General features: G+C 41.7%; 1 protein-coding gene across 1 annotated transcript in view; it reads right to left on the bottom strand.

Annotated features, from left to right (window-relative positions):
• klhdc8a (kelch domain containing 8A) overlaps positions 1–8,110 on the bottom strand; it is a 77,799-nt gene extending 69,689 nt beyond the window's left edge. The window contains exons 1-2 of the mRNA XM_058632260.1: positions 7,195–8,110; positions 2,638–2,687 (exon numbers count right to left, since the gene is read on the bottom strand). The gene's annotated coding sequence lies outside the window, so the exon portion shown is untranslated. The remainder of the gene's footprint in view (positions 1–2,637; positions 2,688–7,194) is intronic.
• Positions 8,111–26,483: the final 18,373 nt, after the last annotated feature.

The following is a 26,483-nucleotide window of genomic DNA, read 5'->3' as shown; positions in this document are numbered from 1 at the left end:
GAGTGAGGTAGTAAGTCAAAGAAAAAAAAAACGGCTCTCAACGGCGACTCAGTTCCCACCGTTCATGGTAAAGAGCCGTTCATTAGTTTCGGTTTGTTCGTGAACGTCACATCACTTCTTTATTTGTAAAGCACTTTAAAACAAACACAGTGGGCCAAAGTGCTGTACAGAATAATGGATAAAAGACAAAAGAAGTAAAAGACGGAAAAGCTCACACGAGGCAATAGAGTACATATTAAAAAAAGGAATTAATATTAATTATTATTGATATGTAATTTTGAGCTCATAACGTCCACCGCAACTGTTGCTTTTCCCAAATAAGTTGGGCTTTTTTCTACTTGACTTGCCCCCGACTGACCAGACGAGACAGTCATTGGCCCACAGGTCATTTGAGTTAATGTACACACACATATTTATACTAACGCACAATCCACTATCTTCTCTGCTAGGAGCCCGGGCATCGCTCATGTGACAGCTGATGCAGCAGCTGAAGACAGAAGAGCTCATCAGACTCTGTGGTTACATTTTGCATGTTGCTACGCCAGGAGCCATGGAGATGAGACGGAAATAGATCCTGGCACACGGGCGGGAAAATGCAAACATTAACAGAGCTGAGAAAACGAAGCACAGACATGACGTGCCTGCACCGTGGAACATGCCTGCTTGCCTATGAGAACAATGTATATTCAATTCACAGTAGTGTGTCCCTGAAGCACACACACACACACACACACACGCCTCCACCACCAACCCCCTGCTCAAACACTCTTATATACACAGCACCGTGGTTCTGCTTCCTTTCACTGCCTGCTGTGAAAGAGTCAAATCAGCGTGAGCTGATCCAGTGTGGCAGTGCTGCGAGAGCTTGAGTGGAGAAAAGAGCAGAGGTGGAGAGGAAGTAAAGGAAGATGGAGGACAGGGAGGGGAGGGGGGGGAGATGTGAGGAGTGGGAGAAGTGGGCTAAAGTTAATGGATGGAGGATATTACATGGAGGGGATAATGAGAGGGGGGACAGCGTAATGGGGGGGTAGAGACTGTGTCGCAAAGCTAAAGGGTTATATGGAGCACAGGCTCTATGACAGAGGGGAGTTGGGGACATCATAATCCCTGTGGCCTTATAAGTAATTACTATGTGATAGAGGGAGAGAATGGTTAGACCTATCTACTGTCAGCACAATTGGAATTGACTCCCTAACGGATTCGCTTACTGCACCTGCTTTTATGTGTGTGTGTGTGTGTGTGTGTGTCCATGCGCTGCCTGATCTCCAAACCTTTTAACATTTGAGTGGCTGACTTTCAGAGTAAGAGCGTCTCCGCAGCGTGAGGACATTTTCCGCCGGCGCTTTGTGTCCAAAGGTGAGTTTAACGTCAGGAGGATGCATCAGTGTAAACATGGGAAACGTCATGTCATGACAAAATGACCCGGATATCATTGCACTTGCTGTAAAATAAATAAATAAAATAAAGCTTTTCGATAGATTAGATGAATAAACGGAAATGGATGGAGCCTTCTGTCTGTACTCTACCATCACTTGTCACATTACTAATACATATATACTATATATATGTATATATATATATATATATATATACATATATATACATATGTATATATATATACATATATATACATAATGGGTTAAAGAATTTAGAGTTGCAGCAGAGATTCTTAGATTTACTGTCAAAACCAACAATAGGAAAATCCACACGTGAGTAATATCAGTAATAGTTGTCAGATTATGGAGCAAACACAGATTTTATGTACGGGCAGTATATTTACTTTAAAGCCACGTACAATCACCTATCACAGCATGAAGCAGACGTCAGGAGCTGGTTGCAATGAAACAGTTTGTTTTTCTTTTCATTCTATGTTTACTCGAGAACGAAATGAAAGTAAAGTAATATCCTGTATCATTTGTGTTGTACTTCAGGAGGAAACTCGAGCTATAAACATGATTTAATAATGAACAATAACAATAACCTCGTTAGATAAACATCCTAAAGTACTAGTGTTGTTTTCGTTGCAGACAATTTCTGTTGTTTGTGTTTTGTAAGACACGCCATGATTATGGGGGAATCAGGCCGAGGTAATGGAGATGAAGCTGTGCTCTGATTTCACTTCCTCTCTGGTATATTGCAGATGCAATGCAGCAATGCAGAGCCGCAAGACGTCATTTTCCTAAAATCAAATACTGAGCCACTCACAGGCGAAAGCTTCTGCCACCGGTCATTAATGCAAGTTTTACTTTGGAGAGCTGCTGTCATTTTCAAACCTTCAAATGTCACTCACCTTGTCAGAGAGAGAGAGACAGGCCATCACCACAGCAGCACAGACTGACAGACAGACACACGCTCCGTCACTTTCAAACCCCCTCCCCTCACTTTGACAGGAAGGAGATCCATCCTCTGCTGAGAGGGAGGATTTTTACGCTCGCGGTGCCATCGACCCGCGCCGATTTAACTAAAACACTGCACAACCATGATTAGCCTTTGACTTCAATGGTATTTACAAGTGGAAGGAAATAATCAATGCTTTGCTGAAACAAGCAGGAAGTAAAGAAGAGAAAGGGAGATTAAAAAAGCTCAAATGGTGGAGAAAAAGTGCGGAGAATCTGGAGGAAAATGACACCACTGTACCTTTAATATGTCGTAGACGCCGTGTTGTTCATCCGTGCTGTGAGAGTTACCTGTGAAGTCAAACAGAAAGCATTATCAACAAACTCCGTGGCTGTAATACGGTTCTTTTTTGTGCATTAATATTGTAACAAGATATTGTCTCAGACATCATAGTGTGAAATGCAATCTGTGAACCCGTCTTCTCCTGGTTTTAAAGGCCAAACAATGCCGACTTGTGCAATTGGCATCATTGGTGACACGATGCACAAAAACTGACTAAATTAATCGCATTATGCATTAGATGCAATTGCCGCGATAGACGGGATAGACACTTGGCGTCCTGTTTGAACTCATCTTAAGACTGAGTACACGTCTTATTTTACAGTACAAGACGTTTCTTAACCCTTAGAAGTCACAAAATAGAGAATATAGAATATAGTTTTTCTTTTCTTTTTGTTAATAAAAATGAGCCAAGTGAAGACACTATATTACACATGCTCATAGCCTCTGTACATACTGTACTAACATAGTAATGGAAAAAAGAGATGAAATGCTCTGTGTGCTAAGGGTTAAACACCGAGTATCATGACATGTGAGGTAATACCGCCATCAAATGCAACCTCATTATTTATTGTTATTTGAATAACAACGTTGCCACTTTAAAATCATTGGTTCAATCCTGGGACAGGCCAAGTGCTGGGGTGCCCCCGGGCAAGGCCCCCAATCCGCAATTGCTGCCCACTATCACTATCTGTTGGAGAAACAGCATCGAGGCATGGCATGTAAACGTTCTGACGCTACCTCCGATTCTGAAGATAACATAGAATCATCTGTCTCATGCCCTTTAATATAATTTCATGGCTCCACCGTGCTATGATTGGCTTCTTACGGGCAAGGAATGACAACACTAACTATCTCTTGGAGCCAAACTTGAAACTATAGCTCAGTATTCTCCTCAAAACTGGACTTTCAACGAGCGACTGCTCTTTGTTCATAATCTATAATATTTAATAATACAAAAGACTGAGTGTGGATTAAGAATGTCCCTCATAATTACTTCAGCATGGACAACAACTTCCAACAATACAAATAAAGAGATAGATTATGGGATAGAGAGATCCCCTCAGTTCATCTGCAGATAATAAAATGAACTATGGATGAAACTCAACAATCTTTTTGTTCCTGACTTTCCCAAACACCACTGACACTTTATTGAGTGAAAGGTCATGGTCCATGTTTCTGTCACTGCTTCTTGCCTGAGATCACTGCAGAACTTGTAAGTCGAGTTCAAAGTTTTCAAAGTTTTGTAAAAGTGTGAATGAAGAAGGAAGCGACAGTCTCCCTCTGGGGAAAAGGGAAGAGAAAGAAATGCCAGTCTCCCTTCATGTGCTGCTGTGCTCTCGAGTGTGTTGAATACAAAGCGAGTGACCTTTCAGATAAGGCCCGATGGTCTTTATACTCTCTGTCATCGTTGTCACGACCACTGTAACAATAGATCCATCATCATCAATCACCATGCATGGGCTGGGGAAGGACTTTAAATACCCTTATCCAGCGATGACAAATGGTAGAAACCATCCAATAATATTCAAACAGGGACAAGGTAGGTACAAGGAGGTTGGTTTTTAATCTCAATGAGGATACACTAAATAATGATAACACATCTCAATAAATCACAACCTTCAGCTGAAAACTACTTATTACAACTTGCATGAAGGAAAGGGTTTATGCTGGAGTTCAGTCTCCAGTGCTGGAGATCAAATCACCCAAAAAGATGACCTTATTCTCTGAACTACATCCACACCACTTCATTTTTGTTTGGAAACACCAGCACTTAGCCTCCACATGAGGGTCTGTGGACACAGGGCAAAGGGTGGGGGGTTACACCCTGGGTCAGGTCTCCAGTCCAGCACAGAGACACACAGATATTCACTCACACAGACCCCCCCCCCCACCCCGCCCCCACACACACACACAGGGAAGAACATGCAAACTCCACGCAGGAAGACCCTCAGTTGAACCAGGATTCAGACTGGGGAGGAAACAGTGGTAGCCGTGGATCCGCCATGTGCCTACCCCGGAAAAACAAAGGTCTTTTAGTCTGAAAGCTGTGGGGATATGTTTCTGGATGAGCCCAGTGCACCTGAATGGTGAAAACATCACACTCACAAAGACAGGACTATAGAAGCTCATAGAAGAGAGGCAGATTGTTACAATAACCATAACACCAACTGGTATTAATATTAATCTCAGCCATTATTCATTTAATTATTTCCCCCTGTGCTTCTGCCTGTCTCGTTGTGTGCTATGGTCGTTCAATAATTAAACATTTAAATATATAATAACCTCTTCTGTATAGTGGCTGGTTCATGGGCTCAGTTTATAGCAGCAAGAGGGTTTGTATTATTATACTTTAATGACGACCAGAGCATCAACTTCACCTATAGGGCTATATTGTGATAGTATAATATTATGATATTATCACAATATGCTTTTTAATATCAGTCAGTATCCATATACAGTATATATCACAATATAAATCAAATTAATATTTCTGTAAGGCTGGGTGATATGTGGATATTTTGAGTCTATATCCTGATATAATAGACATCTGTGGATATAAAGCTGCACACAGGTTGTTTCTCTGAAATGTTCTCAAAGAAGAGTGTCAACACACTGTAAATACACTCTACTGTTTATGACCCGTATGACATGATTCTAAAATACACTAAGCCCTTTTATTTCAGATAATTACGGTGGCCGAACTGACAGGGTCACTGCAACAACCCAAAACAAATGCAGGAGGAGGAACACGCTGCAGATTCACAAACGCTGCAGATTCAAAAACATAAACGAAAACAAAAACAAATGCAACCTGAGAAACACACTGCAAAAGGAAAATTATCCTCAGAAAGAAACAAAACACACACAAGACAGAAAAGACACACAAGCCCCAAAACACATGCAGGAGGAGAAATGAGCTGCATATTCACAAACCTGCATGTGTTTTGGGGCTTGTGTGTGTTTTCTGTCCTGTGTGTGTTTTGGGGTTTGTGTGTGTTTTCTGTCTAGTGTGTGTTTTGGGGCTTGTGTGTGTTTTCTGTCCGGTGTGTGTTTTGGGGTTTGTGTGTGTTTTCTGTCCTGTGTGTGTTTTGGGGTTTGTGTGTGTGTTTTGGGGTTTGTGTGTGTATTTTCTGTCCTGTGTGTGTTTTGGGGTTTGTGTGTGTGTTTTCTGTATTGTGTGTGTTTTGGGGTTTGTGTGTGTTTTCTGTCCTGTGTGTGTTTCGTTTTTGCAGCGTGTTTCTGTTGCTGCATGTGTTTTGTTTCTTTCTGAGGATCATTTTCCTTTTGCAGTGCGTTACTCAGTTTGCATTAGTTTTTGTTTCCGTTTGTGTTTTTGAATCTGCAGCGTTTGTGAATATGCAGCTTGTGTTTTGGGTCGCTGCAGTGCATGTGCCTGTGTCGGCCACTGTTGTGGAATCACTAAAAACATGTCATTTCACCAGAAATTTCATTTTGTTCGGGTTAGAGGTGAGCTCATAGATGCTATGGCTGTTGTTTAGTAATGAGGATTCCAACAGCAGCAACAGCAGCAGTACAGACACTTTGTTTACTGACAGCATGGATTCAAACAAATCCAAGGAAGTTGCTATGATGGCGGATATGGAGGCCATACACTCTCAGGTCAGGTCAGGGTGCCTGAAGAAGACACCAACCTCATGGGTTTCTTCTGGTGGCCCGGAGGCGACACTGAGCAGATTATAAAATGACTGTGCACTTGCTACATCATCTACGACATGTGCAAATTATGCCCCGAGAAGGACGGCGCAGGATAACAGCGTCATCAGAGGGTCTGGATACGACTCTCAATAACATGATTCATCTCTCTGTACAAGTTTGGTGTAACAAGGTCTTTCGATCGTAAGGTAACGACATTTGTCTTATTGTTGGAATCCGTAGATCGTCATCACAACCTGGAACATCAAGGGAATATGTCTATGTGATGTTGATCCTTGCAAAGCTTGGATACATGTGGATAGAAATGTAACGTGGATGTACGGCACGTGGAAATAAATGTGCAAACCCTTCAAGCAAACAGCTAACCACTATTCTGTGGCCTTGGAATTAAGTGTACTTTTAGGTACAATTAGGTTGTTATTAAGTAACATTCTTAAAATATAATGTTGTCTATTCCATGTATTTATCAACCAATATAAATAGATACTTCATATCATATCCAATGTAATAAATATGATGATTATTAATGCAGCAGCTTTTAAAACCAGGAAAAGTCATCACTTTATTATTATTATTATCATTATAAATATAATATCCACACTGCTCAGCTTCGTCTTCACCTCATCTAAAATGCATTCTTCGGTTATGTAACCGTAACTGTGCGCTGTCGTCTCATGGACCTGCTGTCGCGAGAGCAGCACACGCGTACTTTTCTAAAGTATATACAGTCTAATGTAACGAGTAACGAAATACTGCGCGATTTAAGCGTTACTTTCCCGCCTGAGTCACGGAGTCGTGAATATAAAAGAGCCGCACACTCATTCACTCATTCACACTTACTTTCCCGCGCCTGTCGCACCCTCTCACTGTGTTTGTCGTTTCTCCTCCTTCCTCTTTTCTCTGGAAGATGGAGAGCGGAGGTGACTCGAATCCAGGCGGAGGAGGAGGAGGCGGCGGAGGAGGAGGACGCGCTGCTGCCGCTGCCGCCGCGGAGGGAGAGAACACAGCGGAGGAGCGGAGGTGCAAACACTGCGGAGCTCCGCTCACTGAGCCTCATATATCGCCATGATGTGGGTCACAGATGAAGTATTTATCTTGTCTTGATGTGTGTGTGATGTGCGATCCACAGAGAGCTGAGAGCACAGACACTGTGTGACTGTGCTGATAACCTACATTTGATCAAGTCAAGCTCACACTGACTCTGTCCTGTGGTTTAAAAGAGACAGTTATCACTTGAAGAGGAACAATGTTGGGCTGTCACAAAACAAACATCTGACTGCACTACGATACAAAGAACGCAGTTTAAACTGGACTTGAAATGGTTAGTTTGTAGTTTCTAGTGACATCTAGAGGAGAGACTGAAATTTACAACAAATACTCCCTTCGCCGTACGGTGGCCTCCACTGATCAAATGTCGTCATCATCATCTATGAGCGCGTCAACAGACGAGGTTCCCATATGAAGACACGCTTATACGTTTTACTTATAGTATATTGTTATTGTATAGATCATAGATACATTTCCTATCCTGTTAGCATTTGTGTCCACGCTGTCGAGAGAAGCAGACGAGGGATGGGGAGGGAAATACAAACATCTGTATGTATTTCTGTAAGGTTAGTGTCTCTATCACATCATACTGTAAATAACAGTGTAATCTACAACATCACTTTGATGTGTTATTTCATTACATAACAGTTGAATGATTATATGAAAACCAGGAGGGATAATTATGACTCGTATTTATGCGCAGACCAAATTATGCTCCATACTTTTGTTATTGAATAACCTACTAACCATAACATGCCGCCCATTGTCATTTTATCTATCAAACAAACACTCTTCTGTGTTTTATGTTCATAGATGTCTGGAGACTAAACCAGGTCTAGTTTTTGATCAGTGCGGGACATGACTATGGACCAGGGGCCTCATATATATATATTTCATACTGAAAGACTGTGTACCGTAAATTCCGGACTACAGAGCGCACCTGATTAAAAGCCGCATGCTCTAATTTTAGAAAGAAAATCAATTTTGCACTTGTACAAGCCGCACCGGATTTTAAGCCGCAGGTATCCCACGTTGTAATATGAAAAATTTGCTCAAAAAGGTTCATCATATCTTCTTATTACTGTAAGAAGTGAGTCACTGACTCACTACAGCCGGCACCTGCGACACGCCCAGGTGCCGGCTGTTCTTTATCTGCCAGTGTCAAGCAGAAAGGTAAGGAGCAACATCTCCTAATAACTGGTAAAAACATATACCATATACTGCATCCTACCAGAAAGTTACTGATCGCCTTCTTCATCTTCCTCCTGCGCACTAAAAACATCAAAGTCCTCGAATTCAGTGTCCGAATTAAACAGCCTCAGGATCTCGTCACTCACTTCAGTCTCCTTGTTGTCGCTGTCACTCGAGCGCACGCCGTCTTCTTCATCACGCAGCAGTCCAGCCTTTCGGAACCCGTTGGTGATGGTTGGTGTTTCGACACGGCGCCACGCATTTAGGATCCACTGGCAGACTTGAGTTAAAGATGCTCTTCGCATGCGGCCTGTTTTGGTAAAGGATTCCTCGCCGCTCGTCATCCAAGGCTCCCACTCTTTGCGCGGTGCCACTTTAAATGCCCGGTTCACGCTGATGTCCAGTGGCTGCAGATACTTAGTGGTGCCCCCAGGAATCACAGCTGGAATTGAGTTTGTGCTCTTGATGGCAGCTTTCACTGAATCTGTTATATGGGCCCTCATGCTGTCCATAAGGAGCAATGCTTTTTTCCTGCGGAAAAAGCCCCCTGGTCGCTATGAGTAGCACTCTCTGAACTCTCTGAACACAGGTAAAATGCGTTCTCTCATGGCCGCTTGTTTTCAGTGTGATGGACGAGTCACCTTTTTTATTTACAGTCCGAGTGAGAGGCAGGTCAAACGTCAGAGGTACTTCATCCATATTTATGATATCATCTGGCCCGATGGAGTTCTCCGCTATCTTTGTTTGAGTGAATTTGTGGAAGTTAGCAAGTTTCTCCTCGTAGTCGTGAGGGAGCTGCTGACACAAAGTCGTGCGTGCCCTAACGGACAGGCCTTTCCGTTTCATAAATCTAAAACACCACGATGGCCCACCTCTAAAATCTTCTATTTTCATCTCGGGGGCGATTGCTTTAGCCTTCAGTCTGATCTGCACAGTGGAAACACCGCGGCCGCCTGCTCTCTGTGTGTTAACCCAGTCTTCCAGAAAGTTTTCAAGCTCAGGCCATCTGTTATGATTACCTCTGAAAGCTTTCGTCGTCTCTTTGCATTGGCAAGATTGAAAGTGCGCTTGATTTATCATACAATTTCATTGGACCTCTGTGAACTACTCATCAATTTTATTGGTCTACTGTTACTTGGCAAAATGTTTTTGGCGCCACGGAAAAAAAATGAATAAGCCGCAGTGTTCAAAGTGTGGAAAAAAAAGTAGCGGCTTATAGTCCGGAATTTACGGTACTCACAAAATTTACGTACGCAAAGAAATTCTCAGTTTTATTAAACTGTGTGTACGCCGAGTCCTGCGCACCTTCTCTTTATACATCCCACTGAGCGGAGGTGAGTGAGTAATACACCACGCCCCCTGTTCCATCCACAAATACGGCGATGTACCAGAAGTAAACAAGCCGCCATTGCTGCGGTGGCGTCATAAGAAGTGTCCATTTCTACTTTTACCTGTACTTTTTATGCAGCATTCATAAATCAACGCATGAATTTGTGATGTATAAATCTTAAAAGGGAGGAAGAGGGAGGAAGAGTCTCCAGCGGCTGTCTCTTCTGATGAAAGGCACAGCGGTGGCAGCACATTTTTGTGTTTTCATTATCGCATGGATTAAAATGAGATATGGAAATGTTCTACTCAACGTTCAGGTCCCATGGTCTTACAACAAATTAGTCGGTTTTATTTTGGAGGATCTTACCTTATCCTGCCTGTAGATATTTCATATGTTCATTTCAATTCAATTTATATAGAACCAATTCATAACATACATTATCAAGACAATTGACAAACTGACAGTGTTGTGTTTAGAACATCAGGGAGAAGTTCTCTGACATTTATTCAAACATCACAATTACTGTAATTACTGATAATGTATTTTATGTTCAATTTTCTTCTGCATTTTAGTATAATTTTACACTAATTTACTTGTAATATATATCTGTATATGTTTTTTGGTTCAAACCGAAGAGGAAATAAATAATAAAAGAGTATTATATACAGTACCAGAAAAACATGTCTGAAAGTCACATGATTGGTTGCTGCTGGTGTTTTTTCTTCTACAGCATTCTGAAACTGTAATTACAAACATTCAATATCTGTTACCTATCATGACATACAACACTGAGTGAACAGTCATATAATGGACGGTCTATCCAGAAAGTGAAGAGAAATATTTCAAATGTAAACACACACACACACATTTTTACCTTCTTTGGTTTTCAGCCTTGGTCTGTTCCTGTGGACGTTGTAGTCGAGTGCAGTCTGGGTTTGAAAGTGAGGGAAACCTTCATCTGTAAACAGGACATAAAACAAAAGGACATACAGTGTTCAGAGAACTGTAGCACATGAAAAGTTCAACTTACACATTGTTTACAAGGTCGGTGAACATATTTCCCTCCATGTACAGCTTTACAATGTTCATACCATAACATCTGCAAAAAGCACATGCAGGGGTGGGGAACCTTTTTATATCAAGGGCCATTTCAGTTTTTATAAAGTCCTCCGAGGGCCATACTATTATGAACACATAACTAGGGATGAAAAAAAAGACGAAAAAGGTCTATAACCGCTGTGTTACTAAGCCTCATGATTGCTGCATTTCTAGACTCACCTAATGCGATGGCTGGAACTGGGTTTTTTTTAACGAGGCAGTGATGATGATGCCACTCGAAGCTGGTTTTCCAAGTTTGAGTCTGTCAGTCTTCACAAACTCTCCTTCAGCATGAGGTTTCAGCTCAGGGCCGGTTCAAGGCAGGCATATATGAGGGGTCAGTCAGAAATGTGAAGGGGGCATCATGTGTACACATCATGCTCCAGCACTTTTTTTTCTGTGCTTATAGTAACGATGCTTTCTTCATTGAAAGGGGTCTATGTGTCCAACCCCAACCTTCAGACCTGTCCAACTTAGGTCTGAAGGTACTAAGCTCCTGCTGGTATAGCTCTTAAGGTCACTGAGGCACGCAAACCCCCTGACCACAATAAGATGGCAATCCCTCAGCGGGGGAAACTGAAAAATTAAAATAAAATAAATGAATAAAATAAAATAAAATAAAACATCCTTCATCAGTCCCACAGAGCCCCAACTCATTTACACAGAGAAACTTAACAGCACTGACCACACTCTTGACATAGTAATGGTTTTTTTCAAGTTGTGTTTTACCAACTAACAGGGAGTCAACAGTTCCCCCTGTAGCCTCTCTGCTTTTGTGCTGAGTCCATACAGTTGAAGCATGCACATGGTTGTGGCTGGACACATGCCTCTGTAGCCCCTTGTCTCGATCAAGTGCTGCTTTCCAGTTGTTAAACCAGTTAAGGTAAAAACAACATCCCTCTCATTAACAGCGCTGCCATATTTTTGACAGGGGAAACAGAAGCAGGCGTCTCGCACCACAGAATACTCTAGCCATGGTCGTGTGCGGTACCAGGCGGGATTGAATGATCTCAATGTAGTACCAAATGCACACTTTGGGTAGCTACCCAGTATTGGCTGAGATGGTGCATTGCCATTCAAGTCATTGGGTAGCTGAGCAGGCTGCTTTGGGGGAGCACTTGTTGGGAGGATGGAGGGAGCTGGTGCAGGAGAAGCAGTGATTGCTGATGCTAAAGGTGCAGTATTGCTAGCTGCTGTCTCTGATGTACTAGCAGTAGCATCATTGCTACTGCTACATGCAGGAGCAGCACTACCCTTTTAAAAGCTCTGAAAAACGGATGCATTACACAGCATTAACTTTCTCTTTGTGAGCTGCTGGAAGCTGGAGCAGAAAATAAGTAAGCTGGCTTTGTTAAAAAAACCGCTGTGATTATAAAAAAAAAAAACAGTACAGAACTACAGCCTGGGGCGGGGCTTTACGTAGGGGTCCGTCAGACACAGGTCACCTGTCTTCAGTTTGTCACATGCAGTGGACATGGGCACTCATCTCTGTGCTTGTAACGCTGCTCCTTCAAAGTCTAACCCACCCCCCGTGGCACAAACTGTCAGGCTACGTCTTGGCTCATTTGCATACTGTGGCGTCTGTGCGTGTGTGTGTGTGTGTGTGTGTGTGCTGCGCAGCCTGTGAATACAAGCACAGCGGAGGGACAGAGAGATGAGAGGGAAGCCGACACTGTATCGCGTGTCCCTTTTTCTGCGGATCTTTCCGCTACTGCAGATTATTTTGTCAACTTGTAATGTATATTAATTTTGTGAGTATATTAAAATGTGCTTTCTCAACTTCCAAAATTTCGATTTGAGGGGGCAAGACATTTATTTAAGGGGGCTCTGCCTCCTCTTGCCCCTGCGTAGAGCCCCTGCGTAGAGCCGGCCTCGTTTCAGCTTCGTGGCTATTATTTCACTCGCCACAAAACTTGCACGCGTAATATTCTCTCTGTCAGTCTGTGGTCGCGCGAAAGCTGCAAACTCCGACTCAGAGCGCTCATTTTATTCAAACGCATTTGTCGCCTCAACTCGTCGAGTTTAGCATGCTTCGAGCTGTAATGGCGCTCGACGTTTGCCTTTTTCATCACCGCGGCATTCTGCATCCACTTTCCTTTTCTTGACAGTCGCCATGATGCATCACTTGTCATGTGTCAGTCACTCCGGCCCAATGCAATGACATGGACATCGCATGCTGTATTCACTGACCCTGACTTGACTCGGACAACGTCTGTTTTTTCTCAGAAAACTAATGGCTGGCGATTTTTCCCCCTGATTTTTTATTTATTCATATATGCATAAATGAAGATATAAAATATAAAGATTGTATTGCATTGCGGGCCATTTGAAATGGTCTCACGGGCCGTATACGGCCGGACATTCCCCTCCCCTGCTCTAATGCCTCTCTGATGAACTCTAAACACTCATCTCTGTAAGTGTGGAAACCCATCAAGAAACACAAAGGCAACAATTCACTTTCATTTTTCATTTATTTCTGGATTGCATTATAAGATTTTCCTGCATAGCCCCACCAGAATTTCTAGACCAAAATCGCCACCGCAAAAAAGGGAGGAGTTTGGCAGCTAATGTATTACCTGTTTAAGTTTAGTAGCTAATGTTACCTGCTAAAGTTTAGCAGCTAATGTCACCTGCTATATTTTAGCAGCTAAATTTTAGCAGCTAATGTTAAGTTTAGCAGCTAATGTATTACCACAGCGACAAATACTGCAAAAGTATCACTGGAAGTGGTTCTCATTCATACGGAACTCCCAAGGTAAACGGTGAAAAAGGTTGTGAAACAACACATGACGGCAATTTCTTCTCTGTGCGGCGCTGATCGTGTCTATCACGCCGTGTGGCTGCACCGGCCCGTATCTGGACGCCACGCTATCCCTGCAGGGGGGGCCCTAGGCAAAAGAGGGACATTGGGGCCCTCTTTTACCATCACAAACTTCACATCTTCTCTTGAAATGTTTCATAGCTTTACAAACATCAACAGAACACTTAACAACATAACACATATGATTAATAGCAACGCCACACAAACAGAACACAGTTAAACAAACTTTAGGTGCTGACCTGATGTTGCATTGTTCTCCATCACACGTGTAACATTGTTTTGAGGATAAAACATGTTTTTAATTTTCCCTGAGGAAAAAGCATCTGTTAGAGACAGTGATTGTTTAATTTTATCCCTAAAAGATGAGCAAAACGTCTGCACGAGCCTTCTAAATAATACAAGGAAAAACATTTGGTCATAATTATTTGTCTTCACTTTCATTTTTCATTTAAAGAACATCATATTGTGAACCCAGAAGCTTGAATCGTGTCCATCGGGGGTTCAGGGAATAAACCAGTCTGCTCATGATTCACCTCTGACCTCTGTATCAACTGGCCATTTTAGTCCAGGGAAATTCTGCTCTCTGGATATGTTCTCTTTTTCAGACAGTTTCCTAAATATAATTGTAATTTCTGATGTAACACAAAAGCCTGGGATGCAATACTTAAAGCAAGCAGACACACCTATCATAATAAACAATCACACAGTCCTGTTAACACCACCTGAGAGCATGTATTTGGTTTTAAGTACTTAACGTGTATTAATATGTTAATGAAGTTGACTTATTTATCAAATATATTAGAAATGGCCGCTTTACCGTCAAAGTAATATTAGTGTTACAGAAATGGCCCTGAAGAGCAAATCAACAACACTAACTAAAACAGAGGAGTCTGGTATATTTAGCGACAGTCATGCAGGAAGTACTGAACAAATAACTGATTCTAATGATTGAGTACACCGGAAACAACTACTGGTCACCAGTTTGTTGTATGTTGCATATAAAACCAAGTCATGGCAGTTTTATGCAGCCGTGCAATGATGACTCCGCCCACTTTGAGGAGGTGCTGTAGTAATGGAAAACCATACCAAGCTTGTGGAAAAGCGCCAATTAGTCCCTTTCTGATCTTTAATCTCTCTCAGTGTACAGTGTACAGTGTACAGTGTACAGTGTACTATTCCAAGCCCAGAATCTGCCAATGAAGCTGTGTGCTGATGGTGAGGCGGACAAGTCCAGCTTTTGTGTTCCTGTCAGTGCCTCGAGGAAATCAAGCACCTCTTATTTTCTCTGCCTGGGACTTTTTCTGTTTTCCCTCGTGTCTGTGCTTCCACATCCTCTGCCCACTCCCTAACCCCCTTGCTAGTTTTTTTAAAACCAGAATGAGGGAATGTGGCCCAGAAATCCAGCTCTGAAGATACATACCACCTGCTGTCAGCACTGCTTTCTGCCCTCTGGAGACCTAGCCTGATTACAGCACCATCACACTCTCTCTCTCTCTCTCTCTCTCTCTTGCTTTATAGCTGTGGTCACACACAAAAAACGGACTCAATGAACACTGAACAACTTTGCAGCTCATTGAATATGCCATTTCAACAGCAATATTATTATTCTCTAAGTGCCTCGAGTTTTTTTTCCTCCTGTCACTGTGTTTTCAGGCTCTGTGAAGTTTTCTGAGACAGTGATGAGTGTGGTGATGTTGTTGTTGTTGACGATGTCAGCTGGTCAGCCATAATTGGCTCGTCTGGCATGTCACACTTTACCACTGATGTTTGCAGTGGAGCAGAACATTGGTCCGGGGGAAAAGGAATTCTCTGCAACATCAATAATTCAACTGAGACTCAAACTGTCGACTGCCAGCACATTTGACTCGGCCGCACTTACAGCTTATATTACTGGGCACGGGTACGAGGTTTGCCAGGAATTGTTGCTGCAAGATTTATTTCACACCAGGTCAACTGGAGCAATAATTGGGGCCGGAATATAGAGTAAAACTGACTTTTAGAGCAAATACTACAACCCATTCACCAGCATCATGTGTCGTCTTATCTTTCTGCAAAGCAAAGATATACTTTGCACTCTGCTTTACCATAGCACTCTATATACAATATTTGTATTCAGCACTACAATATCTCACATTATGTTGTATTACTGTACAACATGTACATTTACAATTTTACACACACACTTTATTGATTAAAGTGTGTGCAATGTTATTCAAGCATAAATGTGTTCTAAGTTAACTAAATGTTTGTGCAGTAATCATTGTTGTACCGTTTTCATACATGTTTAACTAGATTGCTGCTACTTGTGTTTTGCACCGTGAGTTAGTGTTCATACAGTTAATCACTAGATGTGTAGCTGTGAGTGTCAAAATAAAAGGGACTTCCTGTTCTATTGAATTACCTCTATCCACTAGTGCTATTTATGCTCGCCACAATATATATCAAGCATTTACTCGCGTAAAAGTCTTCAAAAAAATCCAAGCATTACTTTATCAGGTTTGCTTTATCTGCAAAAAACCTCATACCGATACGAACATTGCATTATTAGGCAAATATCAGTATATATATACATCATCCCTAGTATTTACCTAAACCCGTGTCAGTGTTATTCACAGTGTTTGAAATGGTGGAGAGAGAAATACAATGAGGCGTCACCTCCTGTGTTTATAAAAGGGGGAGGAGTCTGGGACAATGAGACCCATGCTGATTAGATAAGAGAAGATGAATGAGTGAACTTGGAAACCCAATGGTATAATTTGAATGCAGTAGCTGGTGTTTGACCAGAGATTTTTATCAATACATGTATAATTTCTGTGAAACTGTGAAGATTTACACTTGGATCAGCAAAATAACTTGACAAGATACACATATACACTGGTTTACACCTGAAAAAATGTGGTTTAGGGGTTTAGTTGTATAGTGGGACGAGGACAGTAGTCCAATTAAAGGACAACCACAGCTCGACTTAACTGTGCATGAAAATGTACAGAATAATAAAAGCAAACAAATTAAGTAAGATGGAGAGAGGCTTGGCAATCAAGGTGTGAACCTGAAGGCTAACGAGGCAGAGCAGTCCCTCCCCTTCATGCACAGTAAACAGTGGGCCCACAGAACCACTTCTGGGCTTTTCTTGCTAACCAGCTACATTCATCCACTTTGATCATGCAGCCAAGCTGAGGAAATTCAGGAGAGCTTGACTTCAATCACCCAGTGGGTCTCTTCTGCCTTTGAACAGACTCAGTGTAGCGTACAGCGCTGTGTGCTGAGAGACTTTTGTATGTAATTTGTTATGGTGGTTGGGGGATGACGAGAGTCGTTTTCCAAAGGAACCCTTTGAAGTTTGCACACAGAAGCAAAGCTCGATGAGAATGAGTGCAAGTTTTGTCCTTGGAAGAGATGAAACAAAGAATAAACTCTTATTATGACCTTCAAGTCTGAGTCAAACACAATCTGACCTTGATCTACTGGTCTCTGCAATTTCTTCAAGTTTAATCTGGGTCACTTATTATTATTTTTTTTATATATATACTTTATTAATCCCCTTAGGGAAATTATTTCTCTGCATTTGCTCAATAGGAATTGTGTAGCCTATTAAACTGCTTAAGATATTTTGAGGGGATCTTCATTGGCAGTGTCTGTAACAGCTAATTCAATGTGGGGGTCCAATCCATTTTTATTAAAGTGGCCTTAGCAGAGACCACCATTCTATGTCAATCTTTAAATTTATTTAGGCTCAAAATGAACCTGGACCAAATCATTTCATGATGGGAAAAACAGGATGCCTCAATATCCAAGTGAAGACAACAGGTTAGAATCAGGTCTTCGGACAGTAGGGTGTCAGAGGAAGTGCCTCTGGCTTGGCCCAGTTTACTTTATATCCAGATACTTTGGAAAACAATGTAATGGTTTCAAACAGGGCAGGGAGAGAGTTTTCTGGCTCTGTTATCAGCATCAAAGCGTCATCTGCATAAAACATCAGTTTCCTACTGCCTACCATTGGATACCTGGAAAGTCTGGGTCCCTGCAAAGAGCAGGTGCTAGAGGCTCCAAGTCAGAGCCTCTAGCCACTAAAGCTCTAGCATTGGTGTATTAGTGTTTGACCCAGCAAATATCTTGCCAAAACCAAAAGCCTCGAGGGTGGCAAACAAGTAATGCCACTCCACGCTGTCAAATGCCTTTTCAGCATCCAAAAAGAGGGCTGCAGCAGGGGAAGCTTAATTGTGTCCGAGTGTGAATAAAGCCAACCTCGTGAATCAGGCTGGTTATCATGTTATCCAACCATTCAGCGAGGGTCTTACATCTAGAATTTTACTGTCACAGATGATCTAATTGGCATATAGCGTCTGCAGTCTATAAAATCTATATACTCTATAAATCCATATCCTTCTTTAAAACAAGAGAAATGAGTGCCACGGACAGTGTGTGGGCAGGCTGGCCTTATCCAGAGCTTCAAGATACAGCCGTCTGGCCCTGGGTCCTTGCCAGACAGAAGGCCTCTAATAACATCCACAGTCTCCTCCCTGGGGATCGGTGCGTCCAACAAATCTACCAGGTCCCCTGATAAAGTTGGAAGAGTAAGGGAGGTCAGAGATGGTCAGCTTGTGTTTCTAAATGTCGTATTTATCTGTGGTTCCAGCAATCTTTCTGCTTTATCGCCTTCTTCACAGTGTTTCTGCGTGGCTCTGAAGAGGGAAAACTCAGCCTTTTGAGTCAGAATGGAATTCAGTTTGTATTTTATTCTGGTCAGATTAGTCCGATTTGAGGGGTTCATATTTTATTTAAGAAATCCTCTTCTCCAAACAAGTTGTTTCGTTATGTTAGATTTCTTTTTGAAGGAGACATGACCTCGAATAAACGCGTCCCATGCCACACCTGCAGATGACGCCATATTAAGATAAGATAATCCTTTATTCATCCCAAATGGGGAGTGTTAGAGCGGCCAAAAATCACAACAAGGTAGAACAGTTGAAATAAGTTGTGTGTGTGAGAGAGAGAGAGAGAGAGAGGGTTGAAAAAAAGGTTTCTCTTTAGGAACTTTGGTGGGGGAGAGTGAGCAGTTTACAAACGTCACTTTTGTCAAATATTGAGTGGGTGTAGATTTGATTTAGTGCAGTGCAGTTTAACTCTCTATAAGCTCTCCTCTTCTTACCAGGGTTATACACACACATATAATTACCCTCTACCCCCCCACACACCCCATGTTCTGCCCTTTAAAACCAACCACATGTAACAGTGGTTTACATGGAATTATCTCATTAACATAAGCATCTGTTTACTCACCAGTGCTGGAGATTTTATTTTAAAAAGCATTAGGTGTGAACATCAGGGATGCTCCCCTCCTCTCTGCACCAATGGATGGGGTTGTTGTTGTTGTTGTTGTTGTTGCTCATGATGCTGAGCAAAAAACATTATGGGATTTCACACTTCCTTCCCTCACCCCCTTATTTCCTCATCACCTTCTTTCAAAAACAGAGAGAGACAGCCCAACAGGCAAACTGACTCTGCTTAGAGTCCATAGACCAACATTTGCATTTTAAGCTGCTAGTGAGGAAAGTTTGTGTCACTGAGGCCTGGTTCACACTCACTGTTTCTCTGCTGTGTGTGTGTGTGTGTGTGTGTGTGTGAGAGAGAGAGAGAGAGAAAGAGAGAGAGAGCCCTCAGCTCAGCTCTTCCCTGTTTTTCAGTGATTATTAAAAACAAATACTTTGGTTAAAAACACATAAATAGCTTCATTTATGATGACAGTTAAACCTCAGCCTTACCCACTGCCATGCTGTTTTCCTAAATATAATATTCCTGTTGTTCTTGTATTCAGATTCAGTTTAGACATTAAAACAAATGTGAAAGGTGTCCCTTTTATGTCAGTTACAACTGGTACAACGTCAATATCACCCTTCTCAACAGATTTACCCGCGACCCATTTTTGCTGGGTACCGAGCACGTCACACATGAAAAGTATTCAAGGCGACGAGACCCAAAAATAGACGCGTGTCTCACGGGTGCAGCGTGAACACTCCTTTTTTGTTAACATGGGTGATGAAATGAAAGCACGCGCCACACGCCGCGCGCAAACCAGGCCTGAGGTGAAGGATTCCAAACACAGAAGTCACAAAATAACACATTTGAGCTCATGTGGATCAACAACTCTCGTTTGCTGTTGATGTAAAACAAGCAAATACTGTAAGTGCACACACACACACACACACACACAGTGTCAAGGAGGGGGGACCGGGGTCAGGGTTAAGTGGTTGTTACTGAACATTAACAATCGAACACGGATCTTCCTCTGACCTCTTTTCCTCTGACAGCACACATGTACACACACACACACACGGCATTATTAGCAGTTCCTCTGCATTAGGGAGTACAGCTGCTGCTGCTGTCGTGCATCTCACCTACTTCACTTGCTCAGTTAATGGCACTAATTTCCCCGAAAGAGCCTCCACCTGGCCTCCATGCCGCTCCATCATCTCCATCTGATGAAAAGCCGCATGTTAATACTCACACTCTGAAACAGGGCCTCAGCTCACGCTCATGGTTGGATTGTGAACATGAGCACAAAGCACCTGCTGGTGTTGACTGAACAGCTCATGTTGTTGACGGGCGATTTAAGAGCGCTTCAAGTGTGTAAACTCCGCACAGGAGCAACAACGTAACATCTTGTTCACTTTTCTTGTGTGTGTGTGTGTGTTTTTTTTTTTTTTCCAAGGTCATCCTGCTACAATTCAGAGCATCTTCATTACTTCTGTGGGCCCTCTGTCGTTCCCATAGCAACCCTGCTGAGCTGACAGATGAGAGACACGGGAGATGGCCTCCCACATATTTGGAAAAACACACACATTCACACAAACTGGCATTTCAACACTCTTTAAAACAAAAGCACACACACTCTCTCTCTCACATACACACACACATACGCATAATTACGTCTGGGAAAGTACACGCTGTATTGTTTTAAATAAACCCGGCATCAGAGGCGAGGTGTTGGAGTGAGATTGTCGTACACAAATAGCCCATTATAGCAAAAGTGAAACACAAGGAGTCTCCTATGAAAACCGCGCGTTATCTCTCGCTCTCTGTGGGCACCAGTGTGTGCCTCTGTGCTCGTTATCAGAACAAACAGAGATGAGTGGAAGAATGGGCGTGCACGCATGAGAGAAGGGAGGATGAAAGAGTTAAAAAAAGACAGAATATCAAACAGTGGGCATGAGGGAAACACTGGGGATTTGTGTCTATCAACATGCTACTGTATTTCCATAAGGAGCTTTGCCATTTTAAGACATTAAAGGCCTGCCGCGCCACAGCATACACAACGACGAGAGCTACACTAAAGAAATCAGTATCAACTTGTCCCTTAAGGGCCTAAAAATACTGATGAAATTTGTGATGAAAAACTGAATAAATAAATAAATAAGTTTAACAAAAATCGGTTCAGAAATCATGTAAAATTCTCAGCTCTCTCACACACACGCGCTTTAGTGTGGACCCACAGGAGCTGAATGAAGCATCGTGTCAGTGTTTAAACAGAATATTAACATAAATACTTATATAATACAATGTGCAGAACACACACACACACACTTTAGTGGGGACCAAAGCAGGTGAACACCAGTGTTCTTCAGTGTTCGTAGAGAATATAAACATTAACAGTGAAGTGTTATGTGTAGGGCAACATTTTGATCATTTTTGTTACATATTAATGAACACGGTGAACACAAACACAGAGCTGCAATCCGGCTCTCTGTCTCCCTCTTTCTCTATCAGTGGTACTGCAGCCCCACAGCAGTCTGCTCTTCTACTTTACTTAATTTCCTTGTCTATAGCAATTTTAAGTTAAGTGTTCTGTGTGCTTTTACATCGAGGTAAAACACATTTTCAGGACAAAGACACCTTAGATGGCTTGCAAACCAAAGACAGTAGTGTCTCCACTACTGGTGCAGTTAACGGTAAAGTAGCTGCAAAGTTAGCGCTCCTCACTTTCACTTTACTGTTTAGGGAGTTCTGATAAAAAGAATGTTCTCTGAAGTCATCATGAGAGCTTGGAGCAGACGTCTGCAGCAGATACAGGACCCAGCGTGAGTGTGAGTGACACTGAGGCAGCTGCACGGTCACATTGTCTAGTGTAATGTAATGTATGTAATGTAATGTAATGTAATTGTCTTGTGGTGAATTTATAAGTCACAGCAATTCAATAAAACACCGTTTCTGATTGATATTGTTGGCAAAAACAATGTTGTTGGATGTTTCTAATCCACTGTAAGCAAGTGGTTGTGTGAGGTACTGACTGTGCTGTGCAAACCCCCTGCTGAGGAGTCCAAGGCACTTGGACACAACTGGGAAAAACCTCTGAGCCAAAACTTGTAAATACTAAAAAGGGTCACGCAGTGGTGGTGGTGGTGGTGGTAGTTGGTAACTGAAGAATACTGAAAACATTGAGGGTGCACATGGCTACACATTTAAAAAAGATAATATATATTTAAAATACTCCCCCAGTTGGACATTATTCCAGACCTGCAACAATACATTTCTGATAAACATTCTCTCATTCTACTCTAGAGAAGAGTTACCCTAAAAGCATACATTGGAGTCTGTAACAACGCTGATGTTGATGGGAAATTTAAGGGAAACATAACTTACAACGATCGTGAAAAATAAATGTTTTATCAATGTCAGTGTGTCCTAAAATACAGTAAGACTTTGCATACATTCACTTTAACATTCGTGAGATTGAGAAGTTTGAGGATAGAACTATTATTTATTATTTTTTTCAGAGTATCATCTTCCTCAATGAACTTCAAATTATACAAATTCAGTTTTGTGTTAACAGTGTTACCATTCTTAAAGTTGTCCTTGGGTTTATTCTTGAGCTGTAAAATGCTATGTTAAAGACGCTAACTGTAAGTGAACCTTTGAATTATGTTGTACTGTAGATTATATAATATAATACATTTTTATATAACACGTTTTTGGACTTTGAAACAACAGTTATACTGTTCAAATGTCAAACTTAACACACACAATCTGGTGTTTGTGTACAACTGTGTTTTTTATAAATAAAACTTTTAGTTTTTCATCATTTTAAATCGTTAATACACTATTTTAACATGCAGTAAATTGTAAATAACTCGAATAGTGAAAGTTATTCTGGAAAAATGGGGAAAAGCACTTGCTCACAGGCCATTTTTTGGCCCTTTTATGGTTAAAATAAATGAAAAAGAAAAGTCATTTTGAAGCTTAGATTTCAAAGGGTTAAGATGTTTCAACATCACAGAAAGGCAACATAAAACATTAGGGGATTAGCAGAGTAAAGTGAATTCTTTCTCTGGAGACTACAAACATCTGCAGCTACATTTCACAGGGATTCATCCATTATAGCTGCTGAGGCATTTCAGACAGAACCAACAGCGATGAACCATCTGACGGTCCTGAGGCCAGGGATGAAGAGAATGATGTTCCTGTGAAATATTCCAACACGTGTTCCTCAAAGATTGCTCTGTATCAGCTAGGATTGGCTCCACCTCCCGCCATGACCCTCATGCGGAGGATGAAGCAATAACACAGATGGATGGATGTTCCTCAAAGAGCATCTGAGTTCATTGCAGTTTTTGTCTGAAGGAAATTGTGTTAGAGATGGTTACACTATATTAAAATGATATTGCCATTTTCAAGGGAACTGTATGATAATGACATTCATGGCAATAATAAAGAGCAATGTTTTCCAATTATGATTACCTAATTAGGAGTAAATCTATTTCCACAACAGATGGCTTATAGTGGTTAGAATGGGTCAAACCAGAACCAGAAGACTTCTTCTCCTTCTTTTCTGAGGTTTTATGGCGGTTGGCAAACAACGATTTGGTGCATTACCGCCACCCTCTGGTATGGAGTGTGGATCGAAATGTTAATCCAACTGAACTATTACTTAAAAGTTAATTATAAAAATAATTATATCGATATCTATATATACAGATATACATACTACAAAACACACACACAAAAAACCCTATATACCTACACCTATTCATACACACACACACACACACACATCCTATATCCTCCCAGTCAACCTTGTGGTTTTAAGAAACTGCAGTAATATTCAACAATACTTCTACCAACTCCAATTCCTCATCAATGTCTCTCAGCTTTCTAATCATCACTTCTCTCTCCCTTTGGTATTTCTGACATTGTGTAATAACATGATGAATGAATTCCTCCTGCCCACAGTGATCACATCTGTCTGTATTGTGTTTATTGATGAGAAATAATGTGTTGTTCAATCCTGTATGGCCAAATCTGATCCTCAATATTATATTTTCCTCTTTCCTGCTTCTCTCCGTGCGCCTAGCCGCTCCCACTTTTCTTTGGATACTCTAAAACCATCTTCCTTTCCTCTCCTCCTCCCATTGTTCTCGCCATCTCTCCTTTAGTTTTTGTTGAATGATGCTGTTTATTTCTGTTTTGCTTAATTTTATTGCTAAATCTATATTATTATGGCTTGTTGTCTGCTATTTCGTTCCCTTCAATCCCAATGTGTGCTGGTATCCATAAACATATTACTGTGAGTCCCATTATCTGAATTCTATATAATGTTTGTTGTATTTCTATAATGAGGTCTTGTCTGCTTTCAGAATGGAACCAGAAGACCGCGTGAACCCAAGATGCCCAATGAGGTGCCTGATGTAAAAACACTACATTCAGCACTGGACAGTTCTTGCAGAAAACACAGCAATAATAGGGAATTTACAACACACAATATATAAAAGGCATATATATATATATATATATATATATATATATATATATATATGTATTATATATATATATATAAGCTCTCGTGAGGCGATAAGATAAACAACCTAAAACAACTAAAATAAATTCAAAGATGTAAAAACCTGGATAAAAGTAACCGCTGAACAATAAACCACAATAAAAACAGATCTAATAAAATAAATAAAACAAAAATGAAATGAAATACAAATAACATCAACAACTTAAACAGTGTCAACAGTCATTGAAAAGAGATGAGTTTTAATAAGAGCACGTTAGACAGGGAAAAGGCCTGTCGAAGTCAGATCATTCCACTTTTTCAGGGCCACAACAGCAAGCGACGAGAGTTGACCCACTGACCCACACATAAAGTGCATTACAGTAATCCAGTCGAGAGGTGACAAAGGCGTGGATTACTCTTTCAAAGTGCTGCTGCGAGAGAATCGGCTTTACTTTGGCCAACTGAAATAAGCTTGACTTTATGACACAGTCGTGATCAAAATCCATCCAGGCCTTTATGCCATCAGTCATCTGCATAACAGTGGAATGAAACAGGGCCTAAAACTGAGCCCTGAGGAACCCCACACGTGAGAGGAGCAGAGGAGGATACGGAGTCACCGAGGCTGACACAGAGTGTACAATCTCTCAAGTAGAACAGCTCCAGTGCTACATCCCTAATGCCCACCCACTGCTCTAGACTAGAGATCAAAATGTCATGGTCCACTGTGTCAAAAGCTGTAGTTAGAACTAAAAGCACAAAAAATACACAGTCACCAGAGTCAGAAGCTAAAAAGATATTGTACTGATTCTGTGGTGTGCAGAGTTTTAATACTGTGCAATATTGTGCTCTTCCAGAAAGGCTAATAATTCTACTATCTTCTCAAGGATTTTACAAATTAAAGGAAGTTTGGAGATAATTAGGCCTTTAATTAGCAAGAACTGTGGGATATGGAGCTGTTTTCTTAATGAGAGGTTGCACCACTGCATGTTTAAAAACCTGAGCACAGACTGTTAATAATAATGGCCAGTACAGATGGGTCTACAGAGGAGAAACTTCCTTAAATAAGCGAGGAGGGACAGCATCATCTGAGAGCTTAAAATGACCAACAATCCTCTTTACAAAGGACACAGTCACAGGCTCAAACCTGTCAAAAAAGGCAGAGGGGTCAGAAGCAGGAGGTGATGTCAGAGCCCTGGTGGAAATGACCTTCCATCCATCCATCATCTACCGCTTTATCCTCCACCGGAGGGTCAGGGGGTGCTGCGCCAATCTCAGCTGACACTGGGCGATAGGCTGTCACACCCTGAACAGTTCGCCAGTCCATCGCAGGGCCACACATTTTGGAGTGACCAATTCACCTAATGGAAGTGACCTTATCAATTAAAAAAAAAAAGTGGAGATGGTTTTCACAAACAGCAGGGGAGCGTTCAATACAGACTGTCTGTGGGGCATTAAGAACCGCGGCAATTGTCTTTAATGAGATGCAAGGTTTGTGTTTTGCTATCGCCAGGCAGGATTGGTAGTACCCCACATTGCAGGCAAACAGACACTGTCGAAGTTCAGAACAGAAGGTTGTTTTGATTCATCACAAAATCTAAATTCAGGGACACAAAAAGGGTTCAACTAAAAGCGACAGGGAAGCAGGCTGAACGGAGAAGACGAGGCGAGGAGGGCTGGTGATCCTGGGAAAAACACAAGGGGCAAAAATGATCTGGGCTTTTAAGCAGGAAGGAGTCGATGGTAATCAAGAAAATCAGCAGCGGTAGTGGTAGTGGCGGGAAACAGAACAAAGCAAACTTTCCACCCAGCAAGACAGAAAGCCTTGGAACAGGAGGGGAAAGACAAGGTTTCACCTGTCGTTTGTCACTTTTCCA

The sequence above is a fragment of the Solea solea genome, chromosome 6 (assembly GCF_958295425.1).
Source record: "Solea solea chromosome 6, fSolSol10.1, whole genome shotgun sequence".
Lineage (NCBI taxonomy): Eukaryota > Metazoa > Chordata > Actinopteri > Pleuronectiformes > Soleidae > Solea > Solea solea.
The sequence above is the reverse complement of the archived record's forward strand: the minus strand, read 5'-3'. Positions and strand labels throughout refer to the sequence as shown.